The sequence below is a fragment of the Salmo trutta genome, chromosome 4 (genome assembly GCF_901001165.1).
Source record: "Salmo trutta chromosome 4, fSalTru1.1, whole genome shotgun sequence".
Lineage (NCBI taxonomy): Eukaryota > Metazoa > Chordata > Actinopteri > Salmoniformes > Salmonidae > Salmo > Salmo trutta.
Genome location: NC_042960.1, coordinates 9,124,680 through 9,141,691, shown reverse-complemented (window position 1 = coordinate 9,141,691; position 17,012 = coordinate 9,124,680).

Below are 17,012 nucleotides of genomic sequence, written 5' to 3'. Positions count from 1 at the left end.
TGCTCATCCTCTTATTTATTAAAGAAAACACTTAATCAAAATAAACAAATGACAAAAACAGTGCAGTAAGGTGCACAGACTATACTAGAAACAACCACCCACAAACACAAGTGAAAACAAACACAACTAAATGTGGCCTCCAATTAGAGACAACAACAACCAGCTGCCTCTAATTGGAGGTCATTGACAAAACTCACATAGAACTAGAAAAGCTAGATAAACATAGAAATAAGAAAACTAGAACCTAAACCCACAATACCCAACCACACAAAACAAACACCCCCTGCCCCGCCCTGACCAACTACAATGACAAATAACCCCTCTTACTGGCCAGGACGTGACAAGGATAGAGAGGAAGTTTTGTCAAGTAGATATTAGCTGTGATACTCTATTATATACACTGAGTGTACAAAACCCTACGAACACCTGTTCTTTACATGACATAAACTGTGTTTGAATACTCATACTAACCTCACTACTGTACTATTTGTAACATAAATTGAGTATGTAGTATGCTTACTGGTCATAGTATGCAGATAGTTAGTATGCCAAAAGTTCCCGGATGTTGTACTAAATACAGCAAAATATGAAGTATACAAGCAGTGGGCACTATTTCGTGGCTTTTAGGGCCCATAATGCAATTGGTCTGAAAATGGGCGTGGCTTCACAACGTTTTCAGATATGAAGAAAATTGTGGAAAATATGCAGCAGAAGTCTGACGAGAGCGGATACAAATTCATGGTTTAACTAATTATGACAAATGTTAAGAAAATGTTGAGAAATGTAAAAAAGTAATGACTTTTCAAATAAGTTACATTAAACGTTATGTTGGTTGACAATTTGTTAGCTACTCTATCCTTATGAACCGCATAGCATTACAGTAGTATGTACCGGTATACCGGTATGTTAGCTAAAGTTAGTTACCTAACGAGTAACGTTAACGTTAGTTGGCTACTAATACACCGAACTTGCCAGGCAGTATATTAACTATAATCTAACTAACTACCCAATGTTTATTGACTTATTATTCACGTCATTCTTAGCTAAGTGGTATAGTCTTTGTGCGTTCTCAATGGACATTGTTATTTCTGGCTATCTACTCCAATTTCAGAGCACTCTCGTGGGTGTTGAACATAAACATCGGCAAATAAAGCGTAATTAAATTGTTGCCAACAGCACAGTTACAGTCACCAACGCTCTGGATAACATGAAAACAGCCTAACCAGCTCTGCTTGGGCGAGTAAAATGGTCAGAGTGAGGTGTTCTCTCATTTGTGTCTGGAAATGGCTAGCAAGCTAGCCAACGTTAGTCAGTTAGCTTGGGTGCTGGACTGTGAGTGATGCGCTCTCTGAGATCAAAACTGCGAACAGATAATCTGGCTATACTCTGGATTTACGAATGCCCAGAGCACACTGAGCGCAGTCTGGCAATCCAGATTGAATTTTGCGAACACACCCGAAATTGTAAAATGTCTGGCTAGTCATTTGTTATACTAACAAGCTAGCAAGAGGTTGCATAGCAACAGCATCAACTTCCGGTAGACAGGCGAAGCGCTAGTACGCTCAACTGAAAGAATAGCATTTGTTTACAGTATACTAAAATTAACTAATATACTCATTAAGTATGTAGTATACAGTATGTTGGTATGGATATTCAAACACAGCTATAGATTGACCAGGTGAATCCAGCTGAAAGCTATGACACCTTATTGATGTTACTTGCTAAATCCACTTCAATCAGTGTAGATGAAGGGGAGGAGACGGGTTAAAGAAGGATTTTTAAGCCTTGAGACAATCGAGACGTGGATTGTGTATGTGTGCCATTCAGAGGGTGAATGGGCAAGACAAAAGAAGCAAGTGCTTTTTAACAGGGTATGGTGGTGGGTGCCAGGCGCACCGGTTTGTGTCAAGAACTGCAACGGTACTGGGTTTTTCATGCTTAACATTTTCCTGTGTGTATCAAGAATGGTCCACCACTCAAAGGACATCCAGCCAACTTGACACAACTGTGGGAAGCATTAGAGTCAACACGGGTCAGCATCCCTAGGGGATGCAACTCAATATTAGGAAGGTGTTCCTAATGTTTGGTATACTCATTAAATATTATACTGTAACTCTATATACTGTTCAGTACACTGCAGTGCAGCGCCATTAACACACATAGCCACAACCAGTAACACTTTGTCTTCAGGGAGAGCGACAAAAGTCCAACCAGTAACACTTTGTCTTCAGGGAGAGCGACAGAAGTCCAACCAGTAGTACTTTGTCTTCAGGGAGAGTGACAGAAGTCCAACCAGTAGTACTTTGTCTTCAGGGAGAGTGACAGAAGTCCAACCAGTAGCCCTTTGTCTTCAGAGAGAGTGACAGATGTTCAAATTATCTTTGAGGTAAAACAATTAAAAATAATCTAGAAACTATACAGTAGCACAATCATTTCTGTGTTTTTCCTTTTGAGTAAGGGAATTTATCAAGAGACTCAAAAGGCAATTGCCTCGATTAAGTTAACACTGGGAGAAAATGACAGCTGTCAAGTCCAAGACAAATTGCTTCATCTAGTGACTAATGATAGAAGATTGATAATCGAGCCGTACATCAGCAGACCAATTCATCCGTCAGCTTTGCTCGCATGTTGCATTGGGTCTTTTTATTGATAGAAATAGAATAAAACTGAGTAAGTGTGGATAATATATTTTATACACACCTGCTCAGTTTCACTCAGTTCGATACTATTTCTATCCAATGCCATATGGGGATTGTAGTTCTTTGGGGGTATTTAGCGTGTGATGGCTATTTTTTTATTTCACCTTTATTTAACCAGGTAGGCAAGTTGAGAACAAGTTCTCATTTACAATTGCGACCTGGCCAAGATAAAGCAAAACAGTTCGACACATACAACAACAACAGAGTTACACATGGAGCAAAACAAACATACAGTCAATAATACAGTAGAAAAATAAGTCTATATACAATGTGAGCAAATGAGGTGAGATAAGGGAGGTAAAGGCAAAAAAAGGCCATGGTGCCAAAGTAAATACAATATAGCAAGTAAAACACTGGAATGGTAGATTTGTAGTGGAAGGAAGTGCAAAGTAGAAATAGAAATAATGGGGTGCAAAGGGGCAAAATAAATAAATACAGTAGGGGAAGAGGTAGTTGTTTGGGCTAAATTATAGATGGGCTATGTACAGGTGCAGTGATCTGTGAGCTGCTCTGACAGCTGGTGCTTAAAGCTAGTGAGGGAGATAAGTGTTTCCAGTTTCAGGGATTTTTGTAATTCGTTCCAGTCATTGGCAGCAGAGAACTGGAAGGAGAGACGGCCAAAGGAGGAATTGGCATTGGGGGTGACCAGAGAGATATACCTGCTGGAGCGCGTGCTACAGGTGGGTGTTGCTATGGTGACCAGTGAGCTGAGATAAGGGGGGACTTTACCTAGCAGGGTCTTGTAGATGACCTGGAGCCAGTGGGTTTGGCGACGAGTATGAAGCGAGGGCCAGGCAACGAGAGCATACAGGTCGCAGTGGTGGGTAGTATATGGGGCTTTGGTGACAAAACGGATGGCACTGTGATAGACTGCATCCAGTTTATTGAGTAGGGTATTGGAGGCTATTTTGTAAATTACATCGCCGAAGTCGAGGATCGGTAGGATGGTCAGTTTTACGAGGGTATGTTTGGCAGCATGAGTGAAGGATGCTTTGTTGCGAAATAGGAAGCCAATTCTAGATTTAACTTTGGATTGGAGATGTTTGATGTGAGTCTGGAAGGAGAGTTTACACTAACCAGACACCTAGGCATTTGTAGAACTGTCCAGAGTAGTGATGCTGGATGGGCGGGCAGGTGTGGGCAGCGATCGGTTGAAGAGCATGCATTTAGTTTTACTTGTATTTAAGAGCAGTTGGAGGCTACGGAAGGAGAGTTGTATGGCATTGAAGCTCGTCTGGAGGGTTGTTAAGACAGTGTCCAAAGAAGGGCCAGAAGTATACAGAATGGTATCGTCTGCGTAGAGGTGGATCAGAGACTCACCAGCAGCAAGAGCGACATCATTGATGTATACAGAGAAAAGAGTTGGCCCAAGAATTGAACCCTGTGGCACCCCCATAGAGACTGCCAGAGCCCGGACAACAGGCCATCCGATTGAACTCTATCAGAGAAGTAGTTGGTGAATCAGGCGAGGCAATCGTTTGAGTAACCAAGGCTATTGAGTCTGCCGACGAGGATGTGGTGATTGACAGAGTCGAAAGCCTTGGCCAGGTCAATGAATACGGCAGCACAGTATTGTTTCTTATTGATGGCGGTTACGATATCGTTTAGGACCTTGAGCGTGGCTGAGGTGCACCCATGACCAGCTCTGAAACCAGATTGCATAGCGGAGAAGGTGCGGTGGGATTGCAACAATTTCAGCAGATCATTTTAGAAAGAAAGGGTCCAGATTGTCTAGCCCGGCTGATTTGTAGGGGTCCAGATTTTGCAGCTCTTTCAGAACATCAGCTGACTGGATTTGGGAGAAGGAGAAATGGGGAAGGCTTGGGCAAATAGCTGTGGGGGGTGCAATGCTGTTGACCACGGTTTGGGTAGCCAGGTGGAAAGCATGGCCAGCCGTATTTTAAGGCTCACTCCACTGATTGTAGTTCCATTTAAGCGAGCATAACTCCGGTCTGAATTCCCAGTAACTGAATAACACACATTCCCCTTTTATGCACTTTTCTCTTTACCCTTACTCTGACCTTGAACTTAAGCAATTGAAAACGCATATGCCAACCAGCTATACGTTTGGGGTGGAGATCACAGGAATGGAGGTGTGGCATAGGTGTTTCTGACCTTGACTTAATTCCCTAATGATTTCACCACCTTTACATGTGAAGAAACCATGAATAAGATCAAGCACCTGTCGGTTCCAAGAGGAAAAACATCTACTATTCCCGATTCATTCCCCATGCACTATATAATGTATAAATTGATAACAGCTAGGTAAATGAGTAATCTGTTTGAAGGGTGTTGTAAATACAAATAGCAATTGTTTTAGATGATTTTTCCTTATGATTGCTGGAGACGAATGTGAAACCAGCCATATGGAGGGAAAAATTTAAATCATACCAACATGACATGTATTTTGGCCCTTTTTCCACAGGAAGTTCCTCAGTGTCCAAAGGATTTAAAATTGCCTACTCACACATGCACAGTCGGGAAGAAGGCGCAACCTCTATATCAGGCGGAGTGAAAGGAAGGCCCGGACTCCAGCCACCCAATCCATAGACTGTTCTTACACGGCAAGCAGTACCAGTGCAACAAGTCTGACACCAACAGGCTCCTGAACAACTTCTATCCTCAATCCATAAGACCGCGCTAAATGGCTAACACAATTGCTACACAGATTGAGTTTACCCTTGTATTTTATTTTAATCTCTATGCACACTCACAGGACTCTACACGCTCACGCACACTGACACTCCAACACACACATAACATGCACACACATTTATACTGACTCTATACACGCACGCACGCACACACACACACACACATACAATCAGAATTTATGCTGCTGCTATTCTTTATCATATATCCTGATGCCTAGTCACCTTACCCCTATACATATCTACCTCTGTCACTCCAGTATCCCTGTCACCTTACCCCTATGCATATCTACCTCCATCACTCCAGTATCCCTGCACATTGTAAATATGGTATTGGAACTGACCTGGTATATAGCTTCTTACTTTCTCTTGTTCTTATTTCTATTGTATGTGTTTTTGTTCTACCTTATGTTATTTGTAGTGCTACATTGGTATTGATTACCGCATTGTTGGGTTTGGAGCTTGCGAGAAAGGCATTTCACTGTGACAATTAAAATGTATCATTTGCGGGGATGAAATTTGGAGACCCAAATTATTGGCCTCTATAGCACCGAACATACCGAGTTGATTTATGCGCTCTAGAATGTTTTAATTAAATGCCCGGGCCTTTCACAGTTTTTTTATCATGTTAAATATTAGCCACTATGGATAGCCACCATCAATAATTCCCACATCCATTTATAACTGTCACTTTAGTGTTAGTTTCCTTCAATTTGTAGCCTACATTTTGCATCAATCCATTCCATTTACCTTTCTTTCCTTTGTGACGTCCGTATAGTCGTTCCTGAGGATCATATTAGGCTGTTGTGCAATAATTTGGGACATGTAGCCTATTTTAATCATTATGTATATCAGGTTTCAGGTAAGACCCAAATGCAGACTGTGTTGAAGTAACAATTCTTATTACAGCAACAGGGGCAGGCAAACGACAGGTCAAGGCAGGCAGGGGTCAATAATCCAGAGTAGTGGGACAAAGGTATAGGACGGCAGACAGGGCCAGGTCAGGCAGAGGTCGGTAATCCAGAGTAGGGGCAAAGGTATAGTACGGCAGGCTCAGGGTCAGGGGAAGGCAGAGCGGTCAGGCAGGTGGGCTCAGAGTCAGGACAGGTAAGGGTCAAAACCAGGAGGGCAAGAAAAAGAAAGATGGGAAAAGCAGGAGCTGAGACAAAACGCAGGTTGACTTGACAAACAAGACGAACTGGCAACAGACAAACAGAGAGCACAGGTATAAGTACCCAGGGGATAATGGGGAAGATGGGCGACACCTGGGGGGGATGGAGACAAGCACAAGGACAGGTGAAACAGATCAGGGCGTGTCAATGAAACTCAGACCACACTTAGCATTTTAAACCTAGAGCCTGGCGTGCGGTTCACGACGACTGGACCGTTGTAATTACAGTTCCATGATTAGTGGGGATTAGAGTAAACTATTGTTCATGAACACCTTCCAATATTTCATGGATTGAACAATAAATGCCATATTATGGCAACTTTCAGCATGAATCAAACCACTGTATTTTTTATTTGTCAATATATTTCATGTGTAAAGGCTCTCCAAATATTTATTTTTATGATTCATAAATACTTTCCTAACTATAAATTATCTACAAGATCACATTTTTTGTACTTACCAATTGGTGCTGAAACGGACACGAATATGCATATATTTATATGGCTTTTTTCATTGATCCTTAATATTCTGAACCCATTCTGACATATTCTAGTGAATCTGTTGACTAAATTTTAAATTAAAGGTACACTGTATTTAAACAGATGGCACAACATAAATGTACTGAAAACCCTATTGCATGAAAACTCCACGAGAAAATCTATTGGCCAGCAAGTGGGAGGGATTTTAGCGGTTGAATTACATTTATTCAGTGTGCGCAAGGGAGCCACACATACAGAGCACGTTATGCACCTGCATAAGGTAAGTCTGAATACCAACTAATGAGAAGAACATAGGAGAGCACAGAAAAGGCGTACATTTCCTAAGTCTGAATCAGCCCCTTAATGATGTCAGGTGAGTTAGTCATCCTCCATTGCTTCAGATGAATCAGATCTACTCAGCCAATCACCAGGATATAAACAGTTACCAGATCTAGCTCTAACATTGAGGGCTCGATTCATTCCGTAGCGCGGAAGATCTGCGTTATAGCGCGGTTGACATTTAAAGGTAATTTTCCAATTGAGCCGACATATGCAGTGTTTATTGTGAACGCAGTCTCCACAAAAGCGGTAACATTAACTTTCAATGTCAATTGCGCTGCGACACTGATTTTCCATGCTACGGATTGAAAAGTACCTGCACCACTCCAGGACCAGGGTTTCCTACCTTTGCAATAAAAGCAAATAATTTATCCACGTCTTGGAATTTTATCTTTACTCATATGAATAGCAAAATGTTACAAAATAAGGTTTTTCAGGGAGCAGAACCCAAAACTTGAAAATAAGGCAATTTTTGGAGGAACAGAATCAGAACCAGGAACGAAAGAGATCTATACTGTTTTGGAACAGAACCGTTATTTTAAAAGCATGGGAAACGGTTGTTCTTTTACGTTCCGGTCATTTTTTTTGGTCCCACAAAGGAAGCAACAAGGCTCTCACTCTGTTACTCAGAAACGTATTCCAGTGTCTGTCTGCCAGCCTGATTCAGAAATTAGGGAGATATTTTTAATTAGAGAAGAATGGATTTACTTTTTCAATGCTAGTTACGGATACTATAGGTGTCAAGTCTCACATTAGATTTATTAACTACAAAAAGGTAAGACGTGTTTTTCATTCTGGTGCCACTCTGCACACAAGTTTGTTAGCTAGCTAGCTAGCAAGCTCTGGTCCAACATTAAGCCAACTGTCTGAAGTTCAAAGACATTCAAAGTTATTCAGTAGAAGCCGCTCATCCGTAGTTATAATTCTTTGGACCTAATTCAGATAATGCATGTCATAACAAGAAAGAACGATATAAGCCAATACTTTTTTGGGGTTAGAACCAGTTCAGAACTTTACTTTGCAGGACAGAACAGTGGAACGGAACAGAAAAAATAATGCTTCTGTTCAGAACGGAACTATTGGAAAATCATTTCGGTTCCTACCCCTGGTTTGAACTCCTCTTTCTGGAAGCTGTTTTTCCCACTTATGTAAGCTACATTTACCCACTTGGCAGAGCGTTCTTAAGACTACAGTACTCAAAATCATTCACTAGATTTAATGGTAATTACAGATAATGTTTACATTTCCTATTATATTAATTTCCCACCATTTTGTAAGTCAATACAAAAACCCAGACACTTCCAGGAAACTCAGAAGCTTCTTTATCCAATAAATGTGTCTTTGGCTGCATCCGGTGGTTGGCTGTGTCATTACACCCCCTTATGTCAGGTCTCTGCCCCTTCTTGTCAAAGGGGTGGTTGGAGGTCCTTAGAAAACCATTTCTACAGATCAACTTGCTCACGACCATAGAGAATGATAGAGGCCTATAGTGGCCAAAAGGCAATTTTAACAGCATGGGCAGCGCCATTGAGGGCTTCTACTATGCTTCCGCCATTTTAAAGTAATCAAAGTAGTCAACTGGGTGGGGATTCCTATGGGTTGTAACCTCAATGGCGCTGCCCATGCTGTCACAGGTGTTATAAAGGCACAGATATAAAGATGAGTCCTCTATCTATCTTTATGTTTCACGACAGCCATGGCTGAGGACTTTCCAGGTTACTCTCGATCAGGCAGATTTAAATACATAACTTTCATAGCTGTACGATGAATGCGACCCTTAAGCCTAAAATAAGTAAATAAGACGTTTTGTGTGGATGTCAAACTTTTTTTTACGTAGGAGGCCGACACATGGCATACGCTTATAACAAAAATATTTTGGGCATATGTTCCTAAAACTGTAACTATATATGGACATGTTATAAAGTATGAAAAGGCTTATTCATTCACATGTCATTCATTCACTATGATATAATCATATTTTTATGGTTTACTTTTATGTATTAGATCATATGTACTAGATCAAGACGTATGTTGTAAATAATTCCTGGTGAAAGCCAAAGGCCATAACTTTCTAGGGTTTGTGAATAGACTTTGTGTGAGTGTATTGTACAAACAGGAGGACGGATAGCTGTATGTACTGTGACTCGGGAGTCGGGTTTCGTCCCCAAATGACACCCTATTCCCTATATAGTGCACTACTTTTGATGGGCTCTGGTCATATAGGAACACAACCAGGGAATGCTATAGCTACACCGCAGAGTTCCAATTACTGTTATCTCCCTTCGTCTTTTGAGATTCATGAATCAAAAGATAAACCAAACTAATATAACAGCTTTGTACCGGTCACTCAAACCTTGGGAGAAGGAGTTTAGAGAGAAATAAGGGTTAGTTCTGATTTGGAAATAAGGGTTAATTCTGATTTGGAAATAAGGGTTAGTTCTGATTTGGAAATAAGGGTTAATTCTGATTTGGAAATAAGGGTTAATTCTGATTTGGAAATAAGGGTTAATTCTGATTTGGAAATAAGGGTTAGTTCTGATTTGGAAATAAGGGTTAATTCTGATTTGGAAATAAGGGTTAATTCTGATTTGGAAATAAGGGTTAGTTCTGATTTGGGTTGGAAAGTAGTGTCTGTTCAAGCTGTTGATGTGCCAGCGGTTTTTATGGCTGTCCTAACAATGAATATACAAACCTATCAAGTTCTTAGGATCCAAAAATGCTACGACAAAGCATACACAGAAAACATTTATTTCACACAAACACTTTCACACAAACTCCTCAATAATGGGTAGACTAACAAATAAACAATCAATCAATAAAGAGATTAAATCCATTCAATGACTTCCCATTCAACCTCAACCCAGTGAACTTAGCCAATATGGCTGTGTTTAGACAGTCAGACACAATTATGATATTTTTCCAACTAATTGGTATTTTGACCAATCACATCAGATTTTTTCACAGCAGAGCTTTTTCAGAGCTGATCTGATTAGTCAAAAGACCAATTAGTGAGAAAAAAAATCTGAATTGGGCTGCCTGTCTAAATGTAGCCTATGATGTCCAATACAGTAGTTTCGCTCATGCTTCATCCCTCAAAACGCCATGGCAGTTCATTAGAGCAAATTAGCAGCAGGTGTTGCGGTCACATGGAATAATAATCAGCCAATAGGGGGTGGATACTAACCTAATACCATGGGCCTGTTGTAATACTTTTAACATGTATCCTTCCATTCTTTCTTTCGTCTGTCTTTCTATCTTCCTTCCTTTCTTCCTAAAAGAAATCAGATTTTGGCCAGGCCTCTCTTGTAAAATACATTTTTAATCTCAATGAGACTGACCTGGTAAAATATAAATCTGATATATTGGACGGCTATACTAAACTCGTGGCATTACATGCCTTTCTGTCACATCAGACATAAACTCAGCAAAAAAAGAAAACGTCCCTTTTTCAGGACCCTGTCTTTCAAAGATAATTTGTAAAAATCCAAATGACTTCACATATCTTCATTGTAAAGGGTTTAAACACTGTTTCCCATGCTTGTTCAATGAACCATAAACAATTAATGAACATGCACCTGTGGAACGGTCGTTAAGACACTAACAGCTTACAGATGGAAGGCAATTAAGGTCACAGTTATGAAAACTTAGGACACTAAAGAGGCCTTTCTACTGACTCTGAAAACCACCATAAGAAAGATGCCCAGGGTCCCTGCTTATCTGCGTGAATGTGCCTTAGGCATGCTGCAAGGACGCCTGATGACTGCAGATACTGTAAGGCCAGGGCAATAAATTGCAATGTTCGTACTGTGAGACGCCTAAGACAGCGCTACAGGGAGACAGGACGGACAGCTGATCATCCTCGCAGTGACAGACCACGTGTAACAACACCTGCACAGGATCGGTACATCCGAACATCACACCTGTGGGACAGGTACAGGATGGCAACAACAACTGCCCGAGTTACACCAGGAATGCACAATCCCTCCATCAGTGCTCAGACTGTCCGCAATAGGCTGGGAGAGGCCTGTAGTAAGGCAGGTCCTCACCAGACATCACCGGCAACAATGTCGCCTATGGGCACAAAGCCACCGTCGCTGGACCAGACAGAACTGGCAAAAAGTGCTCTTCACTGACGAGTTGTGGTTTTGTCTCACCGGGGATGATGGTCGGATTCGCATTTAGCGTCAATGAATGAGCGTTACACCGAGGCCTGTCCTCTGGAGTGGGATCGATTTGGAGGTGGAGGGTCCGTCATGGTCTGGGGCGGTGTGTTACAGCATCATCGGACTGAGCTTGTTGTCATTGCAGGCAATCTCGACGCTGTGCGTTACAGGGAAGACATCCTCCTCCCTCATGTGGTACCCTTCCTGCAGGCTCATCCTGACATGACCCTCCAGCATGACAATGGCACCAGCCATACTGCTTGTTCTGTGCGTGATTTCCTGCAAGACAGGAATGTCAATGTTCTGCCATGGCCAGCGAAGAGCCCGGATCTCAATCCCATTGAGCACGTCTGGGACCTGTAACATCTCACTGCAAGAACTGGCAAATCTGGTGCAGTCCATGAGGAGGAGATGCACTGCAGTACTTAATGCAGCTGGTGGCCACACCTGATACTGACTGTTACTTTTGATTTTGACCCCCCTTTGTTCAGGAACAGTTTTTTCAATTTCTGTTAGTCACATGTCTGTGGAACTTGTTCAGTTTATGTCTCAGTTGTTGAATCTTGTTATGTTCATAGAAATATTTACACATGTTAAGTTTGATGAAAATAAACGCAGTTGACAGTGAGAGGACATTTCTTTTTTTTCTGAGTTTATATAACCCTCAAACTAAATTCTGGACGTCGAAGCCAATTCCACTGCGTTTTCTCATTGTTGCTCTCTAATCAGGGAGTGATTTAGACCTGGAACACCAGGTGGGTGCAATTCATTATCAGGTAGAACAGAAAACCAGTAGGCTCCGGACCTCGTGGGGTAAGAGTTGAGTACCCCTGCTATATAACATTGAGAACTACAAACCAGGAAAAATGTTCCCTACAGATCAAAACATTTTCAGGATACTGTGTTGCCCACTGGTACTGGTAATATAAACAGTAGTCCCCAAATAACAAGGGTAATGTCAGTTTCATATGAATAACAATACAAGTATGAGATATGGCACTGCTCCCATCAAAACATCAATTCAGTTTGCCGATAACGCAAAGTAATTTCCTCTCTTGCCAGTTGTATGCTGCTTTTGTGTCAACCAGAATCAATTTTAGGTAGTTGGAGTTGGATACATGGCATTTCTAGGCCAGCCTTTTGGGCCAGACAGCTCCCCTCAGACACTTGCCTGGAGGTCTAGCCATATAAGAAAAATCACATTAGTACGCAAACACAGCCGAACTCTGGACAGATCAACTGAAGAGTTACGCTTCATCTCTGCACTTCATTCACTTTATCTAATCCTCAAAAGATGATGTATGATTGAATCCCTGTGCTATGATATCAACTAAAGTGGCAGCGTAGCCTAGTGGTTAGAGCGTTGGACTAGTAACTTAAAGGTTGCAAGTTCAAATTCTTGAGCTGACAAGGTACAAATCTGTTGTTCTGCCCCTGAACAAGGCAGTTAACCCACTGTTCCTAGTCTGTCATTGAAAATAAGAATTTGTTCTTAACTGACTTGCATAGTTCAATAAAGCAATCCAGTCACTACTACTGGACTCTCTGCAGTGAGCCTCTCTGAATCCTACGTGCCACAAATAGGATTCTCTCCAACCTGTATTCATCAGTAATTGGAACAAAGTTAACTTGTGGGAATATGCCATCTGCACAAGGACAGCCACACAGTGGGCAGAATCATGGATGAAGAGTCAAAGTCAAACAGGTTGAACAAAAACAATTCCCAGAGCTATAAGGTGGGGGGGTGTCCATTATTTCAAATGAGCTCATTTATTGCAGACATCTATCAGCATCTAGGTTGGAATTGTTGTTTAAGGTTTTCCCCTTACTTTTCCTGTTGTAAAAACACACACACACACACACACACACACACACACACACACACACACACACACACACACACACACACACACACACACACACACACACATGCATGCACGCACGCACGCACACACACACACACACACGCACACACACACACGCACACACACAGAGAGAGAGAGAGAAAGAGTGATGAAAAGAGATAATTGAGATAATTGAAAAGGAATCAAATGGCAAATGTAATCCGGTCGAACGATGGCACCCTATTCCCATAGGGCTCTGGTCAAAGGTAGTGCACTATATAGGAAATAGGATGCCATTTGGGATGCAACCCAACAGCTTTTATTTTGACATCAGCATGTTTAATTTACACAGGCTGTTTTTACTTTCACACTTATTTAATGTAGATAATCAAAACACAAGCAATACAATCTCAATGTAGTTGATGTCATTTCATTCCTATCCCGAAAGCAACAACCGGGGTAATGAGAATATAACAGGGGTTTATGCCAATCTTGTACATATGAATGTATCAAATTGGATTTTAAATTGCATCAAGCTCTGTTGTAGAATCAGACGACCAGACACAAACAGCAACACAAAGCCTTACGGTGTTCGTTGGCATGCCAACCCACTGGGCGCAGTGGTGATTGGGCAGTAGTGTGTCCTCAAGGTGGTCGTGGCAATCTGCAAATGATAGAGAATGGATTTAATAAAGCACATCATAATTAGATATACACAGATACGCACGCTCACGCACAGACACGGACGTAGGCGCACACACACACACACACACACAAACACACACACACACACACACACACACACACTTAACTGTTCCGTAGAAGGAACACAGAACAGAGATTACATTTTCGAAGGAAAACAACAAAAGCAGCGCCCCTCTGTGTGTACATTGCACTAGATGCCAAAACACTGATTACTAATTGTGTTTTGACGACACAGCTGCAGCTAACGTGGGAATAAATATGATTAGGAAGAGAAAAGCATTTAGCATTTAGCTCAAATCACTCCCTAATAAAGACATTAAAGGGTTAATCCTAATCAAACTCAATTTAGTGTGAAGGCGCTGTAGAGTTTCTGCACTGTGGCCAAAGCCTGTGGAGGCGTCCAAATTGGCACCTTATTGCCTACATAGTGCACTACGTTTGACCAGGGCTCTGCTTTCACAGGTGCGTCCAAAATTGCACCCTATTCAAATTACCCTCGTTTACCAAAATGCTTTTGTCTGATATAATTGAATTAGTTTCAAGCACTAATGCAGGCCTGCTTCGCTGAGTTGGAATAGGGAACGAAGATTAAAGGTTGATGAGATCGTTGGGAGAAAGAGGGGATTATTCAAATATTATTATACTGAGTAAGATGAAATGCTGCTAATAAATAAACCGTTAAACCCCTTTTGTTCATTCTGATGAGTTTAAGGAGATGCATTAGGAAACCCAGTATGCAGTGCGTCTACACGTCTAATCCTTCAGATGTTAGGGACGTGTATGATGATGATGGAATTCATCGAAACGTGTTGGTTTTAACAATAAAAGATTCATTTTTGAAGCACGACTTCCATTGTGCTACCGAGAGTTGATGAATATCTTTTCAACTTTAGTCTGCTCAGTCAGTCTGTTCATGCACCTTCTGGTTTGAAAGCGAGGTAGCAGCAGCATTTCTTTGATCTTAGAATACCAACAGCGAATCTTGCAGAGCTTTACTTACATGTTACTATAGCTGTAACATGTATACATTATGTAGTGTATGCATTGACTTAGCCATGGCTTTTAAGATGTAGCCTATGCATTGCCTTAGCAATAGCTTTAACATGTAGCCTATGCATTGCCTTAGCCATAGGTTTAACAGGTAACCCATGCATTGCCTTAGCCATAGGTTTAACATGTAGCCTATGCATTGACTTAGCCATAGCTTTAACATGTAGCCTTTGCATTGCCTTAGCAATAGCTTTAACAGGGCCATTCCATGTTTTCATTTTACGCTGATTGCTTTGAAGGGAAAATACACGTGTGTCATCATGACATGTTATTAGGCCGTCATGATGGAATCATCCTATATATTTGACCCTGCGACCTCCCAAGACATGAATCCCAGGGCCTCCATCCACTAACCAATCACCTTCCTAACCAATTACTATTATTGCCGCCAATAACACTTCCTGTTCCTATGATTACACTTCCTCCTTTTATAATTACAGCCGCTCCGTCCGGCTCTGAAGGTAAAAGGACTGTCTAACGCAGGTCATAACCATAAATACACAGCTGGACCAGCTGTGGCTTGACGTCAACGGGGTAATTTACTCCACGTCAAAATGAATTGGTTTCCATGACGTCGGATTGGATTCTAACTCATGCATAACGTTGAAGCTGTATATAACTCATGTCTGGTACGAGTAAATCACCCAGGTCTTGAGTTGGCTGTTTTCCCACAGCATCAACCAATGAAGTAATGGGAGAGAAGAGTTAAAATGCTGTCTGAGGTTGACTTTGAGGAATGGAGAGATGTATAGTAGCAATTCCTTAATATTTATATTGACATCCATTTATTATTTGTTAAAGGGGCAATCTGCACTTGCTACATCTATTTCTGGACTCATAAATTAATGATATCTACCCATGAACTTAATTTAATTGTCATACCCGATCAGCACCCACAATATAAGCTTGTTTTACTCCAATGTCTGTAAACAAAGTAAATGTAAACAAACACTATATAGCCTCAAAACATAGTTCAAACTATCATTTTGATTTCATGGATGGTCAGTCCTTCCATCCATAGCTCTGTCTATCAATTTGAGAGTGGTTTCATTTTTCAAGACCCCATCCCTCAGCTTTTTACAGAAACAGGGGCGGGGAGGACGCTTTGTTGTTGTTTCAGCTGCTGATTGACGCTTCAATGAAGATCTCAGTGTATTATCTCTGGGTCCAATGTAGTTCACTCTTATGTTACTCTGTCATGCAAACATACGTTTTGAAGATCGTTCAGTAGCCTTTTTTACATAATCAATTTCCTTTTGAAGGGCAAACCAACTGACTGACTAATGTTCTTGTGCACCCTCTGAGAGAAAAACAACCAACCCCAGAGCTATCTAATTACCAGGCAGAGAGAGTCGAGTTCCTACCACCAGTAAATCTCCTACAACTCCTACTCCCATGATGCATCATTAATCGGAACCGTTCAACAACTGTGCTACCCAGTGTGGTCAGTAGTAACGCTGCTTTGTCATCCTTCAACACACACACACACACACACACACACACACACACACACACACACACACACACACACACACACACACAGGGCTACAGTATGTCTGCAGATACACACCCCCCCAACCACCATATCTAGCAGACGCAGACACAATACACACAAACAATGGTGCTGTCAGTGCCAGCAGCGCTAAGCTAGTGCTAGGAGGTGTTTTGACACCATGTGCTGTCTGGGACGGAGAGAGCACAGTCGTCATCCATTATCCCTACCCAGAGCACCACTGAGGGCCCTGGCCTGCTATCTGAGAGACAGGCCAACCGCACAGGAAACCAGATAAGGTCCCATCGCCATCGGGACCAAAGGGAAAGGTGGACGGATGCAGGCGGCAACACGGATGGGCACATTCTCTGACGGGTGACGGCACCACCCCTCCCTCCTTCCCCTTCACTGGAAGACAA